Source organism: Haliotis cracherodii, unplaced genomic scaffold (genome assembly GCF_022045235.1).
Source record: "Haliotis cracherodii isolate W230 unplaced genomic scaffold, xgHalCrac1.p SCAF_8, whole genome shotgun sequence".
Classification (NCBI taxonomy): Eukaryota; Metazoa; Mollusca; class Gastropoda; order Lepetellida; family Haliotidae; genus Haliotis; species Haliotis cracherodii.
This window is the reverse complement of record NW_027266341.1, coordinates 8,601,669-8,617,887: the sequence shown is the minus strand read 5'-3', so window position 1 is coordinate 8,617,887 and position 16,219 is coordinate 8,601,669.

Below are 16,219 nucleotides of genomic sequence, written 5' to 3'. Positions count from 1 at the left end.
ACATAATGAAAGTGAGTGTGGCTGATAATGTAATAGCTGAGGTATGCGATCTATTCAAGGTCAAACATATCTGTACACGCTCGTTAACCTTCAGCGTCAGTACACGAGACTCAATACTTCCTCGTATACTCAGGCAAAACGATATTCTTCAGGTACTTGTTCACATAGCACATTAGCATTTCGAGGGGCCAAACAAAGTACCAACATATCAAAGATAATACTTATCCAACACGGGAAGATCAAATCTTGTCATGCTTTGATAGATACACAGGTATGAGTCGGAATGAAACTGAACAGAAACCAAGGTCTTCGCGACCAGATGTTTGCTTGTTCTGTCCCACCGGTGGCTCAGCCATAAACACGTACAAAGGCAAGTCAACAGTTCACCCGAAAAAAACACACCGGAATAAATACATTCAGATGCTAACAAACTACATAAAAAACTTAGAGGAACTAATTTTTAAATGTATTATTATATACAGCAAACAAGCAGACAGTGTGAGCGGGAACTGTCACGTGTCAATGTGTTGAAAATCTGATTGAAGTATTTGAATAGCGATTTGCATGCACGACAACGAATTCCTGTTATTATTATGGTATATATGTCAACTGACCCTGGGCGACCCAGAAATTAAGGACTCGTTCGGGACCATTCCAACTCATCGGAGTATGGTGTGAGAGTTAACGCTATGTATCTTTTAGCCAGTGGAAGTCGTCTTAAGGAGAGTAGTTTGTGTTTATTTTGTTTGCATCTGAAGTTTACTGAGAAAACAATATGTGAAATGCTGGACTTCCTCATTGATAACATCTACGTAAAATTGGGGTAAGACATTTAGGCAAAACGTAGGCGTCCCCAATGGGCGCCAAGTGTACCCCCCCCTTCTTGTGGATATGTTTCTTTATGCATATGAATTGGAATTTCTGTTCGGATTGGCAAAGCCAAAAAAGGTAATTGAGCCAAGAAGTTAAGCTTCAGGTATATTGAAGATATGGTATCGTTCAATAACAATCAAATAGCCAATTCCCTTCCACTGATTTACCCACCTGAACTAGAAATAAAAGAGACCAGTGTGACCACCTCATCTGTTTCATAGTTAGATCTATGCATAAAGATTCATAGTGACAAATAACTCTACACAAGACGGTATAACAAGGGGGAAGACTTCAACATTCCAATAGTCAACTTTCCCTTCATGTCGAGCTATATTCAAGCAGCTCCAGTCTTTGGTGTTTACATTTCGCAACCTCTGAGATACAATCTAGCATGCCTTTTCTAACAAGATTTCAAAGAGCGTTATTCGACTTTTGCTTAGAAGTTGTTTGACCAAGGTTACAACATTCGAGGCCTCAGTAAAGCTTTCAAAATGTTTTATGGTAGACATTTTCATTTCCAAATTTGACGCTTCAGTGACAAAAATTATGTCCGATGTAATTCCTTATTGTTACTTGTGCCATTTGTGCCCGTGTATATTCAGGTGAACAATTGACTTGCCTTTGCACGTGTTTGTTACGGGTGCCAGTGGTAGGGCAATGTACGCTCACTGTTTCGCGAACACCTGGTATCAGTACTATTTGATAGTGATTCATAAACTCATGCTTGTGTTATAGTCGTAATTGTACAATGGACTCTGCTTAATGAAGAGATTTCTATTGGATATGGAAAGGGGTTTGTCGCCAGATGTTTTACAGATGTGATAAATTTGTACGGTCGAAGTGTGATAATGGCACTCCTGGAATAAAAACACTATATTGTTTTGCCCCGCATGTAAATGTATGTAGCCGCAAAACTGAATAAAATGAAGTCATGTAAAATGTAGCATGTAACAAATGAAATGTTATAATGTAATGTGTGTGCTCTTTTGGGGTGGGTAGCAGTCCAATGGTTGAAGTGTTGGCTCATCACGCAAGAAACCTGGTCTTGATTCCCCATATTGATACAATGAAAGCAATATCAAGGTGGTGATATCCCGGACCTTCGACTCTCCGGGCGAAAGCTCCACCACTAGACCACGGGGGCGGTCTGTGCACCACAGGCGTGAGATGGATGATCTACTGCTGAACTCACCCGAGTGGTGGCGTTCTTCTCGAGAGGTGGTATTCAAACAAGTAGAGACTTGGACAAAGCCACCTAATTCTAGGTACTGCAGGTTGAGCGAGACAACACTGAGACTACAACATTCCAGCTTCGATCAAAGGCGAGGTGAAATGGGGTTTAAGGTCGCGTCCAAGATTATTGCACTTATATAGCGACGTGCATGTACGTGTGTGTGTTTGTGTAGCTGCATGTACTTGTTCGGTCGATTTATTGTGCTAGCTCACTATGATACCATGCCGCAGTTTAACATGAATACCCCTCTCAGACACAGTATACTGACTCCGAGCCGACCAATCCTTAGCCCCTTAATGCCGAGCGCCAGACAGGGTAACAACAAGTACCATCTTTTAACGTCTTTTGGCATGACGCGGCCGGGGACCGAACCCCGGACCTTCCGCTCTCCGGGCAGACGCTCTACCACTAGACCACGGAAGCGGTCAACTTCGATCGAAACCTTGGCGATTCCCTCGACAGGGAGACGAGACAGCTTTTCGCGACCATTAAACGATTATCACAATGCTCTTTCACATCTTGTTGGACTGTGAATTATGTAAATGAAAATGGAAATGTTAAATGTTAAAAAATGAACAAATAAGACATGTCAATATATTGTACAGTGCTGGTTTTCTATCTATTGTTATATATAAAGTAAACGAAGGCGTATGTATGTACGGGTGTGTTGCTTAAACACACATCCCTTGGCCAGCTGCTGGACCTGTAGGATGTCAACGTTTATGATATACAAACAGGATATTAGTCATAAAAAGCTCTTTGCAGATTTAATTATTATTTCAATTATTCACAAGGTCAAGGTCAAAAGCCGTTTCACACGCTCAGCAAATGTAGGATTAACAGAAAAAGCAACACTTTTAGATTGACCGGATCCCGACGTAGCCGTATAAATGCTGAGCATCACAAGTCGAAATATCAGTCAATAACAACATTTGCCAAGCACCGTTGCACACGCCGACTCAAAGTTTTGTTTGGGAATCCGATAACGGAGTGTATAATTTCAGCACATTCAATTTGACAATAAAATACTTTGCAACAAAATCGAAATTTTATTTTTGACGTTACTTGCCCATTAATGTAAGGCTGATTGGAATTCAAAACACATGGCTCGGTACATCTTAGACACCAACGAACGCTTGCCCTACAAAGAACCGTCACACGCAAATCTGACTGGACTGCTATGTCTGGGAAAGCACTCAACGATGATAACTGCACTAAGTACTGGCTTACTGATTCTTCACAGTTACCCACTCCTCATCAACGCTAATGATATACCAAATCAAAGATCTAATAAAGACACCTTCTTTATCATCTGTTCTGTCGTCTCAAGGGTTCAGAAGATGTCAGGTTGGTACACTGTCTGCGAGAAAGTTGACTTACTTAAATACGCAGCGGAAGCGAAATGTATCTGATTTTCAGATGCTGAAATAGATCAAATGCCGTTTGTGGTTTCCTCCCAATGTGCCTACAGTCCCATTGTGCCTACAGTAAAATCATAAAATGATACGGTCTGATGCTCAGAAAGTGATCCATGAGTGAACATGACTGTTACCTGTTTCATTTGTTATATGCGATAAACTTGTCCATACTGAGACAACTCTGTAGGCTCAATGGGAAACACCTGTGAAATATAATAAAACCGTAAGACATAATGAAACGCTGGTAAGGGTGATATTGTTTAACAGTGTGAAGAGCCGCACATACGTTGCTCGTGTCCGGTTAGGCACCAGTGCAGAGACAACTGGGTACATTTTAGCATTCACCGTACAGTGAAGCATATAACTGATTGTTATTGGTCAGAGGAGTTACAGTACACGAAACGTCGAGGTATATTATACGCCTGATGCTTGTAACTGTGGACATCCACTACGATTACTCAGTAAAATGGCTGTAACATTTAATTATTATCATATACATGCCTTAAAAACATACTAGAGTGATCACCTCCGTGGTCCAGTTGTAGAGCGTCTGCCCGGAGAGCGGAAGGTCCGAGGTTCGATCCCCGGCCGCGTCATACCAAAAGACGTTAAAATATGGTACTTGCTGTACCCTGTCTGTCGCTCGGCATTAAGGGGCTAAAGCAAGGACTGATCGGCAAAGAGTCAATATACTGTGTCTGAGTGGGGTAGTCATGTTAAACTGCGGCATGCTATCTCAGTGAGCTAGCACTATAAACCGGCATCAGTACGGACTAGTACAAACAGCCACACACACACACACACACACAGACACACACACACACGAACGCGCATGCACATCGCTATATAAGTGCAATAATCTTGGACGCGGCGTTAAACCTAATTTCACCCCACCTCCTAGACCTACAGCAAGCTTCCTTCAAGATGTCAAGAACTGCAATAATTTTTCAAATAAATAGCTGCATCAGATCATGGACGATGATAAGAAACATGAAATATAAGTGCTTTTGCAAACATTGGCTACACATTGCTTGTAAATATTATTAGATCATCACACATGGTTCCACTTTTGACCCGGCAGCGTCGTCCACACTGTTCCTCACGTATGGACACTTGAGATGTTTTCTGATAAATTCAACGGTCGCTACAATGCGTGACCCAGGTGTAGCTGATGCTTGATAAGCTATCTGTGAATGAATGATTGTGGGACAAACACCCTCGTGGACAAAACCCCTCAAGGACAAAAGCTCATATTTGACAAATGGGTTAAAAGCCCCTACATGAGCTATCAGCTATGTCTTGCTAACAAAATTAAATAAATGTTGTGAAATCACCCACATGTTTAACCGACTTGTAAAATGAACCATTGAACAACATTCCAGCTATATCATAAAAAGCCTGTACAGAATCGAGTCTGGACCAGGGACACCAGGGACACAGCGTGAGCAACGGTTCGCGCCACACCAAGGACTATAAAATAAAACACAGCTTGCTCCCATGAGCTCAGTCGCCAAGGAAAAGGTTCGGTGGATTTATTCTGTATCAGTATCTCCACAGGGAGCAAAGAGGCGAGATTTAGTGATAGTAAAGACAGCAAGTTAATTGGTTGAGTGCCAGTTGCTGGACGGATGTGTGATGACTGCAGAAATTACTGCAAGACCAAGTTGCATGAGAACGTTGAGCTTCTGATGTCAGTTATGGTTGTAATGCACTGCTGCCAACCAGTCTGATAGGTGTGCATGTACAGTAACCCACCAGTACCAGCAAACCAACGTTTTTGTACTTCTTGTTCAGATGCTGTTAAAGATGAAAACCATTTCCTACTTCAGTGTTCTTCTTATAATGATATCCGCTGTAGTGAACTCACGACGTAATCCAGTGATTGCTCTGCAACTAAATTGAATATATTGCTTAACGATAACACCCTAGCCCCTTCATTTGGTGTGCTATAAAATGTTCACCCGCTGAAAAAAAATATAATCTATCATTCCAAATTTTGTTTTTTTTATTTTATTTTTGAGTTGATTTTATTTTTTATGCATTTATTTATTTTATGTATTTCATTTCTTTACTTCTTCCTGGTCTATGGTGTTTACAACGCTAACTTATGTATATATACTGACATATTTTATACCTTGTGTATGTTATTTCATTGTTTTTATCAAGAATTAGTCTTGATTTTACTGTCTCATGACCCGTTTGGGTGGCGTTCACGAGTACATGTGTTGTAATGTACTATGGTCAGCTGACTTTTATCTTCTTTTTGTACAAATGGTGAGACAAAAATTTAAAATATTTAAATGAACCACTTTTATATATACCTGGAGTTTTATGAAACCACAAAGCAGCGACACGTGTCTATCTTCAACAGTGTTATATCAAACGTGTATCATGTCACATGAAAAAGAATATAATTGGGAGGAAATCCGGTTTTGATTTTGTTGCTGTTGTTTTTATGAATGTCTTTGTTGTTTGATTATTTCTAACGATGATTTGACTGCGTGAGTTATGTTTCCTACGTAATCAGAAACTTTTGACATATTAATGAATATATGGTGATTCCATGAACGAAACTGCACATGTGACATTATCAATCACCCCATTAATGATTCAATTAACAAGAATGGAGGATATTCTGACTTCCTCGTTGTTATGTTTAACATGGTGCTTCCCATCCAATCATTGTCTAAAATATTAAACACAATACCTAATTGGTATCCCTTTAATGGAATTCATTTCATTCTAAGTGTACAATAAATGGTGGCTAATACAGATTTCCTTGAAGAATAAGATTTCTGTGATCATATGTTGTATCCAAGAGCTCCAGTCCATATACAAGAAATGTTATGTGTCACCCATTTTGCAAATATTTGCCAATTTGAGGTCAACAGGTTTTTCCCTATATAAGAAAGAAATTATCCATAGAAAGTTTATGTTGGATAAGTGAATTATCTGACCATAATAATCTTAAAAAACAGTATGTATGGTATGTGTATAACAAATAACAGGTATGTATTTTTCCTCACATAATTCAAACGCGACTGGAATACAATATTCATCTTTACGGATAAAAAGGCTACACGCTTGTATTATCACCCATCTATCAGGCCAGATTATATCAAGGATAGGGGGCACGGGTGGCCCAGTCGTCTAAGGCGCCGCGATTCGCTGTGCAGAGTTGCGTCCCTTGGACACGCCAGAAACCTATGATTGTGGGTTCGAATCTCGGTTCGCCCCGATTATGTTTCTAGGTTTGTCAGCACTATACCCGTTCTCGTGGGTTTCACCGAAGTGGTAAACGTCAAAGACCTGCATCACTTCGGGCTTTCCTCCCACATTAAGCTGACACAACGTGATATAACTGGAATACAGTTAAAAGCGGCGTTAAACCAAACTCACTCACTCACTCACTCACTCACTCACTCACTCACTCACTCACTCACTCACTCACTCACTCACTCACTCACTCACTCACTCACTCGCTCGCTCGCTCGCTCACTCACTCACTCACTCACTATATTAAGGATAAAGTTATACTCCTATTGATAAGAAACTCTAAGCGAATCCTTCCGTGATAAAATATCTCTGGTACCTGGATGCACAGGAACCAACAGTTGTGAATGTTTGAAACAGAGCTACATCGAGGTACCATATATACATATAAATTTCTGTCAATACCAGAAATGCCTATTTCAGTTGTTCGTGGGAATTTATAGCAAAATGCCACAAGCCTCGTGGGTTTCACAAAAGTGGTTAACTTTGTCACGTTTGATTGCTACTAAAAAATGTAATCCCATGTGACACACATGTAACACAGAGAGGCGTTTAACCCTTTAACTCTCTTTTCATAATAATGCCTTTGGTTGCAATATACACATATGTCATGAAAACAAGCTGTCCTGCTATTAGACTATCTTATTAGTTTTAAATTAACACGCCAAGGAGGGCTATCTCGTGCTTTGCGTTATCGTTTGACGTCTTTTACATTTCTTTCAAGCGCACATCAAAGGAGACATAGAGTGCAAAATAACAGAAAAAGTACAGACAAAACATATGGCTTTTAGAGGGGGCTGTTGTCCGTTGTAGACAGGCTTTCTTTAGACAAAATACCAATTCCTTTTCAAGTTTTCAAGGGCGTAATGTAGTGTTGAAATTTGTTATTCCAAATCAATATTACATCCACATTTAGCGAGACATTATTGTCTTCCATTGACTAGATTAACTGGTTGTGTTTTACACAAGCAGCTGTCGAATGAAAACAGCAATAACAGGTCTCACGTATGTAAAGCAGCAGATATTGTCCCACCAAGTTCACAAACCCGCATCCAAACACGTATCCTGCACATAAACATGTATGTGTTATCTCACCTGCACTCAAATCGGAATGTTTTCCATCCTGAACATAAACATGTATGTGTTATCTCACCTGCACTCAAATCGGTATGTTTTCCATCCTGAACATAAACATATATGTGTTATCTCACCTGCACTCAAATCGGAATGTTTTCCATCCTGAACATAAACATGTATGTGTTATCTCACCTGCACTCAAATCGGTATGTTTTCCATCCTGAACATAAACATGTATGTGTTATCTCACCTGCAATCAAATCGGTATGTTTTCCATCCTGAACATAAACATGTATGTGTTATCTCACCTGCACTCAAATCGGTATGTTTTCCATCCTGAACATAAACATGTATGTGTTATCTCACCTGCACTCAAATCAGTATGCTTTCCATCCTGAACATAAACATGTATGTGTTATCTCACCTGCACTCAAATCGGTATGTTTTCCATCCTGAACATAAACATGTATGTGTTATCTCACCTGCACTCAAATCGGAATGTTTTCCATCCTGCACATAAACATGTATATGTTATCTCACCTGCACTCAAATCGGTATGTTTTCCATCCTGAACATAAACATATATGTGTTATCTCACCTGCACTCAAATCGGTATTATTATCTTTTCCATCCTGCACATAAACATGTATGTGTTATCTCACCTGCACTCAAATCGGTATGTTTTCCATCCTGAACATAAACATGTATGTGTTATCTCACCTGCACTCAAATCGGTATTATTATCTTTTCCATCCTGCACATAAACATGTATGTGTTATCTCACCTGCACTCAAATCGGTATGTTTTCCATCCTGAACATAAACATGTATGTGTTATCTCACCTGCACTCAAATCGGTATGTTTTATATCCTGAACATAAACATGAATGTGTTATCTCACCTGCACTCAAATCGGTATGTTTTCCATCCTGAACATAAACATGTATGTGTTATCTCACCTGCACTCAAATCGGTATGTTTTCCACGCTGTACTAAAACGAGTATTTATTCTCCTCCAAACTTCATTCTATTTGGAATCTGTTCTCACACATGCATCCACAGGTGCAGGTTTACACATTGCCGAGACTAATATTGTTGAATGGTTCATTGCATTGATCACTCGGGAGGTAGCCATGATAACTCGGGAACATCTGCTACTTCGATGGCAGGTGCAAAACAGATTAATGAAGGTACGCGTTATGACAGGTTTGGGTGAATGAGGTTTAGCGCCGCCTAAGCAATATTCTAGCAACATCACTACAGGGGAAAACAGTACTTGGCCTCGGACAGTGTTTACACGTGAGGAATCGAACTTTAACCTTCTGCGTGACAAATGAACGCATTAAACCAATCGGTTACACCAGCGCCACAAAGCACGAAATGGTATCCCCTTCTAGTTATTCGCAGCAGTGGGCTTGAAAGTAAATAAACGCGACAAAACCCTTTCCCTATTCATATCAAATCTCTGGCAAAAGCAGATTCAGTTGCACGATTCCGATTACGTTCCCGGATATGTGTTTATGAATCACATTCACATTGTGATAATACCGCAACCAAATAACCTACAGTTATTCATATAAATCATTTATGAAGTGTGGGGTCGTTTCGCAAATAAAACCATTTCCAACATCATATTTCGACATCAATGTGTCCTGTTTAAATCAAAAAGCTTTTCTTCATCGTCCAGTGTGAAAAGGAACTACATCAACGATTTGGTCATCCGAATCACTCTTTACTTTCCAGAGTAAAAGGAAGCCCCATCTAAGATAGTTTTATGTTCTCGATATATGAAATGATAAATTGATTAATGATGCAAAGAACGATGAAAGAACTGCTTTATCACACGACCAACATGATATAATGACACTACAGAAAGAAACTGCACAAATTTCTTCACAACTCTGCATGACAAGAGGCATGACTTCAACTTTCCAATAGTTAACTTTCCCTTCATGTCGAGCAGTATTCCAGTAGGCCCTTTGATGTTCACACTTCACAAAGTTTAAGGTACAATGAAGCACGTGGCTTCAGTAACGTTTTAGGGTAGACACCCTTTTTTTTAGGTAAAAAAATTACTTTAGTTTGCATGTGTTTTCACATTCTCGCCAAAACGTGATAACATTACTATTTGATAGTGATTTATTATCATATGCTGTTGATATCGTTCAAAGGACTATGTTTGTAGTGGAGATTTTTGTTTTTTCTACATGACCTCATTTGACTTGTAGTGAGGTAATCATAATTTAAGTTAGAAATGTGTTGAAGGAGATAGATAACATTTCAATCAATACGACACTTACCCCCTCCACACTAGGGAACACACAGATGTGAAACATGGCGTAGAATGTGAGTGTAGATTAATGTTTAAAAAAGATTAAGTCTCTACATGTGTATTAGTTCCACTTTACATAATAATCCTGGAAGAGGCATTTTGCATAACATAGAACATTCAACAGTTTTAAACGCAACCTTCTGTTTCACATCTATTACTTCTGTAAAGCTGAGCTTTTGATACTTCCAAAATTATCGGACACAAAAACCTGGACGAAAAATAAAGTAAACATGAAATAAAATTAATATGATCATCACTTTTTTCTTCCTTACTGGAAATATTACCATTCCAAACCGACATGCACTGCTGCTGTTGTTTAAATCATCAGGTCTTTTTTGCTGCCAGTTTAATGGGAAATTTTGCATTGACATTACGAATGTCCCGAAATTGCACGATCTGCTATATTTTTGTAACTGTTAATGTTGTGATTAACGTCGAACACTTGATCAAATAGCAGTAGGGTCATTTCAGGAACTCAGCCCATAAGCTGTAAAGTATATGTATTAATGTGAAATCTTGATTAAACATTTGATATGTGCTGAACCAATGTCTTTGATATACATATCTTACATTTTGCAATTTTGTGTTTCCAAGACAAATATTGGAGCTCAGTCAGTTAATACATTGACATTTTGATAACATGGCTTAGGTGTAAACGCGAGAATATTTTGTTTCAACGATACACGCTCTCTAATCAATGTTACTGTGTAAGGAGGATTTGTACAATAAGTTTTTACCTTCACATTTTGCAAACCGGGCTTAAGATTGAACGTGAGTAGGTTTCGGTTCAAGGTTATAGCTCTCATGATTTGTGCAAATATCAAGCTCAGGCGTTTTCTGATGATATGAAGGTTGATTTATAAACTTATTGAAGGAAAGAGTGTAATTAAAGAGGAAGGAAATCTCTTGATATTAATTTTTCCGTGTTCCTTACATAAATATACTGATGCTGAAAGATCTGGATGTCCTGCATCACCGTTTTAAAGGGTTTTATTATAGTCGGAATATCTCGGTTTTGTTTGAATATTGTTCGAATTACCAGTTTAAAAAAACGTGATGACATCATTTACATAAAATGAGTTCGACAAAATTGGGACAATGAAGTGATGTAGATGTTGATATACCAAAACCCATGTCATGAATCAGTGAGTGAGTGAGTGAGTGAGTGAGTGAGTGAGTGAGTGAGTGAGTGAGTGAGTGAGTGAATGATTGAATGAGTTTGGATGACTGCTGCTTTAAACAGTAATCCTGTTATGTCGCGCAGTTTATAATGAATCTGTGTATAATGTGATTTTGTTCACATTATTATTGTTTTTGAAAGTCGCTCCCCATTACCTACCCATTTCAACTTCATTATTCAGTCCTCCATCAATGACACATCTACGTTCTGAAAGCATACCTGCACTTGAACGGGCACCTGCACCCACACCAAAATCTCACATATAAACATCCACACCCACACCCACACCCACACCAACACCCACATCAACACCCACACCACACCCACACCAACAAACCTAAACCCATGCCTACACCCACACTAAAATCTCACACATAAACAACACCCACACCCACACCTACACCCACGCCCATACCCACAAACCTACACCCATGCCTACACGCACACCCACGAACCTACACACACACCCACAAGCCTATACCCATGCCTACACCCAAACTCACACCCTCGCCTAAGCCCACACCCTCGCCCACACCTAAACAAACACATAAACACTTACACCCACTACCACACTTTCATTTACCCCCACATACACATCGACGCCCACAACCACGCCCACGCCCACGCCCACGCCCACGTCCAACTCCAAGACCACACGCTCATCAACATCACACAATCACAGTAAAAAAGGTTAATCTTGAAAGGCAATCAGAACCAAATGAGTTTTCTTTAGACTTTAGACTTAATCAGACTTAAAGAGTGAAAAGTTTTGAGACTGTCTCAATTGCAGAGGGAGATTATTCCACTCTTTGGCGGCGACGAAAGGGAAAGACAGATGGCCACAGTAAACAGTTTTTGTTGACGGAAGAGTCAAAAGGAGTTTCAGATCTGAGAAATCTTTTGGGATTGTATCTGATAAGCAGGTCGCACAAACTTACATAGATACTGCATGAGACGATGTGCCGCACCAGTCAGAAGGCTGTTGCAATAATCTGTCATGGATATGACAAGAAAGAGAACATGAATGATAGTAGATTCCAAGGTGATATATTTCCTGATATTTCCTAATATATTCCATAATTGGAATGAACACACTTTTGCAATGTCTTGTTCATGTCTGTCCATTGGGAGCTCAGTGTCCAATACAACCCTAAAACCTTTACAGAAGAAGATCAAAACCTAATCTGACCACAATCCTATTACCCTTCGTACATATCCCATCTAATTCTCCAAAATTGTTTTTGATAAACTTAAGTTTATCAACATATCTGGTCCTAAGCCAGTCAAAAGCACATCAGAGAGTCTAACTTCATGAAATACCGGTGAGTACAAAGCCACCAATATATTACTCCCTAATTTGATTTTACGCTCCCAGACTGCAGACAGTACAACTGAATCAAAGCCAGTGCCATTTCATTACCAGGTCTTCTGAGTGACATGTTCAAAGCGAATAGTTACTCATATGTAACTTTGCCCGTGAAAGAACTCTTACAAACTGAGGAAGGGAATTCAAAGGACAAAGTATTTGGGCCTGTAGATGGAGAACTTGTTGACAACTGGCAGGTGCGCCTGGAGTAAATTGGCCAATAAACAATGAAAGCCTCAGTATATTACTTACGTTTACGACTCTGCCCCATATGTGAAACAAGTATAGAGAATGAATATCATTTTACTTTAGAATGTGAATATTACAACGATATTAGACAACTGTATTTACCAACAACTTTTTGCCATAATCCAAATATGCATCAATTTAAAACGCTCCTGTCATCTTCATGTAAACAATTACTTGGAAAACTATGTAAATACCTGTATTACAGCTATGAAAGAAGAGGTAATTATGAAAAGCCTGTAAATTTGTAAATTTGTACCTGACCATACCTTTTTTTCATGTACCACACTATATCAAATGTATGTATTGTATATGGGCCTGTGACCTTAGTACAAATAAAGACTTCTACTAGTGAGACAGACACTTATAACTCCCCCAATAACTGATTTAATTTATTTGGCAAAAGCCTCACTCTAAACAAACTCTTTAGCATCATTATTTAGGAGAGTTTAGAAATAGATTATGATTTTTCAAGGCCTCAGTAATGCTTTCAGAACGTTTTATGGATGGCATGTGGAGGTCATTTTAAAATTTGAAACATCAGTGACAACTCCTTATTTTGACTTCTACCGTATGTTCCTGTGTTTCCGGTGTTTTCAGGTGAACACTTGCCTTGCATGTGCTTGTGACGGCTGCCATCGGTTGGGTGGGACACGCTCACAGTTTCGCGAACGCTATTTGACAGTTGACAGATGTTGTAGTCGAAATCGTACGATCGAACATGCTTCTCGCCGAGATCTGTTCTATGACTATGTTCATGAGGGTTTTGTTGTTTTTATGTACTGATGATTACTGACTGATCCATATGATCAGTGTCTCCTGACACAACTTCACAAATTTCATTTAAAAAAAACAATACGAAGAAATGACTTTGCGTGACAATGCTTCCTCCCATGAGTGGCCCAGTCGTCTAAGGCGCCGCGATTCGATGTGCAGAGATGCGTCCCTTGGGACGTGTATGCACGTGTGTGTGTGGTTGCTTGTACTAGTTCAGACTGATGCCGATTTATAGTGCTGGCACACTGAGATACCATGCCGCTGTTTAACATGAATACCTCACTCAGACACAGTATACTGACTCCGAGCCGACCAGTTCTTGTTTTAGCCCCTTAATGCTTAATGTCATCATGTCTTACTTTCTGCTCCAGGTGTTATGTTTCAATATTGTCTGAGCGTTTAGGGACCCGTGGAGTTCCACGGTAGAATAGGTCGTCAGCATTCCATGCGTGCCGTAAAAGGCGACAATGATTGTCGTAAGAAACGACTAACGGGATCGGGTGGTCAGGCTCGCTGACTTGGTTGATGCATGTCATCGATCCCAATAGCGTGGATCGATGCTCATAATAACAATCACTGGATTGTCTGGTCCAGACTCGATTATTTACAGACAGCCGTCATATAGCTGGAATATTGCTGAGTGCGGCGTTAAACAACAAACCAACCAACTGAGCGTTTTGGTAATGTCTTCAAATAGCTATAACGAAACCCCCGCACTTTGTCAATACTACCGACACAACATCACATCGAGATTGGCATACGTTTTATAATGGAGTGGAGTACAATTTTCCGCTTGAATTGTACTAAGACACGTGAACAATCAATTATCATTTCAAATATGCCGTGATGGTCAAATTACAAGGACGCATCTCCCGAAATGGTTGTTTAAGGCAACGTTACTCGCGGAATAGCATCAATATCTAAAACAGCTTGTTCATCCTCACATGGCCGAGGAAACAATCTTTCAAGCCATGTTCGTTTCATTTGTTATATGATCGGAACGTGTGAGATTACACAGTGTTATTAATTGAATCCGTACAATATTTCAAGTCATTTTTTTCTCAAAGATGTAACTTGATGAAAATGTAATATTAGATCCTAGCGACTTTGAAGCTGATGTTTTAGAGAATCATAATGTCTACGCCATATTAACTTACCCGGCATTATATGCCACTAGATGGTCCATCTGAATACTTGTTTCAAACCAGTGCAGAGGACATGACAATAGTTCAGACAAAATTGTGTCCAACTTGATAAAACGTGAGTGATTATTGTTTTGCGGCGCGTTTAACAATATTCGAGCAATATCACGACGGGTGACACAAGAAATAGGCTTCAAACATTGTACCCATCGAACCCGGGTCCACGGCTTGACGAGCGAACACTTTGACCACTAGACTATCCCACCACCCCCTTAATAAAACGACGTTGCGCAGAGGTTACAATTGCGTCTACAGTAAACTACGTCTAACACGAAGAGTCCCGTCGTGCTATTAGAATATCTTATTAGTTTTAAATTAACACGCCAAGGAGGGTTATCTCGTGCTTTGCGTTATCGTTTGACGTCTTTTACAAACGTTTGAATTAAAGAGTGATTTCTTTCAAGAGCACATCAAAGGAGACATAGAGTGCAAAATAACAGAAAAAGACAGACGAAACATATGGCTATTACAGGGGGCTGTAGTCCGTTGTAGACAGGCTTTCTTTAGACAAAATACCAATTCCTTTTCAAGTTTTCAAGAGCGTAATGTAGTGTTGAAATTTGTTATTCCAAATCAATATTACATCCACATTTAGCGAGACATTATTGTCTTCCATTGACTAGATTAACTGGTTGTGTTTTACACAAGCAGCTGTCGAATGAAAACAGCAATAACAGGTCTCACGTATGTAAAGCAGCAGATATTGTCCCACCAGCACTAGAACCAGTAACTGTTCTCAAATCTGCTCCCAGATAGTAGACTCGTGAAAATCCGGGGTAGAATAGGTCTTCAGCAACCCATGCTTGCCGTAAAAGGTGACCATGCTTGTCGTAAAAGGCGACTAACGCGATCGGGTGTCAGGCTCGCTGACTTGGTTGATGCTTGTCATCGATCCCAATTGCGTGGATCGATGCTGATGACATTAATGACTGGATTGTCTGGTCCAGACTCGATTACTTACAGACCGCCGTCATATAGCTGGGATATTGCTGAGTGCGGCGTTAAACAACAAACCAACCAACCAACCAACCAACCAACCCAGATAGTAAGTTCTCAAACCCGCACCCAAACATGTATTTGTTCTCCATTCTGCAGATAAACATGTATGTGTTATCTCACCTGCACTCAAATCGGTATGTTTTCCACACTGTACTAAAACGAGTATTTGTTCTCCTCCAAACTACATTCAACCTGGAATCTGTTCTCACACATGCACTCACAGGTGCAGGTTTACACATTGCC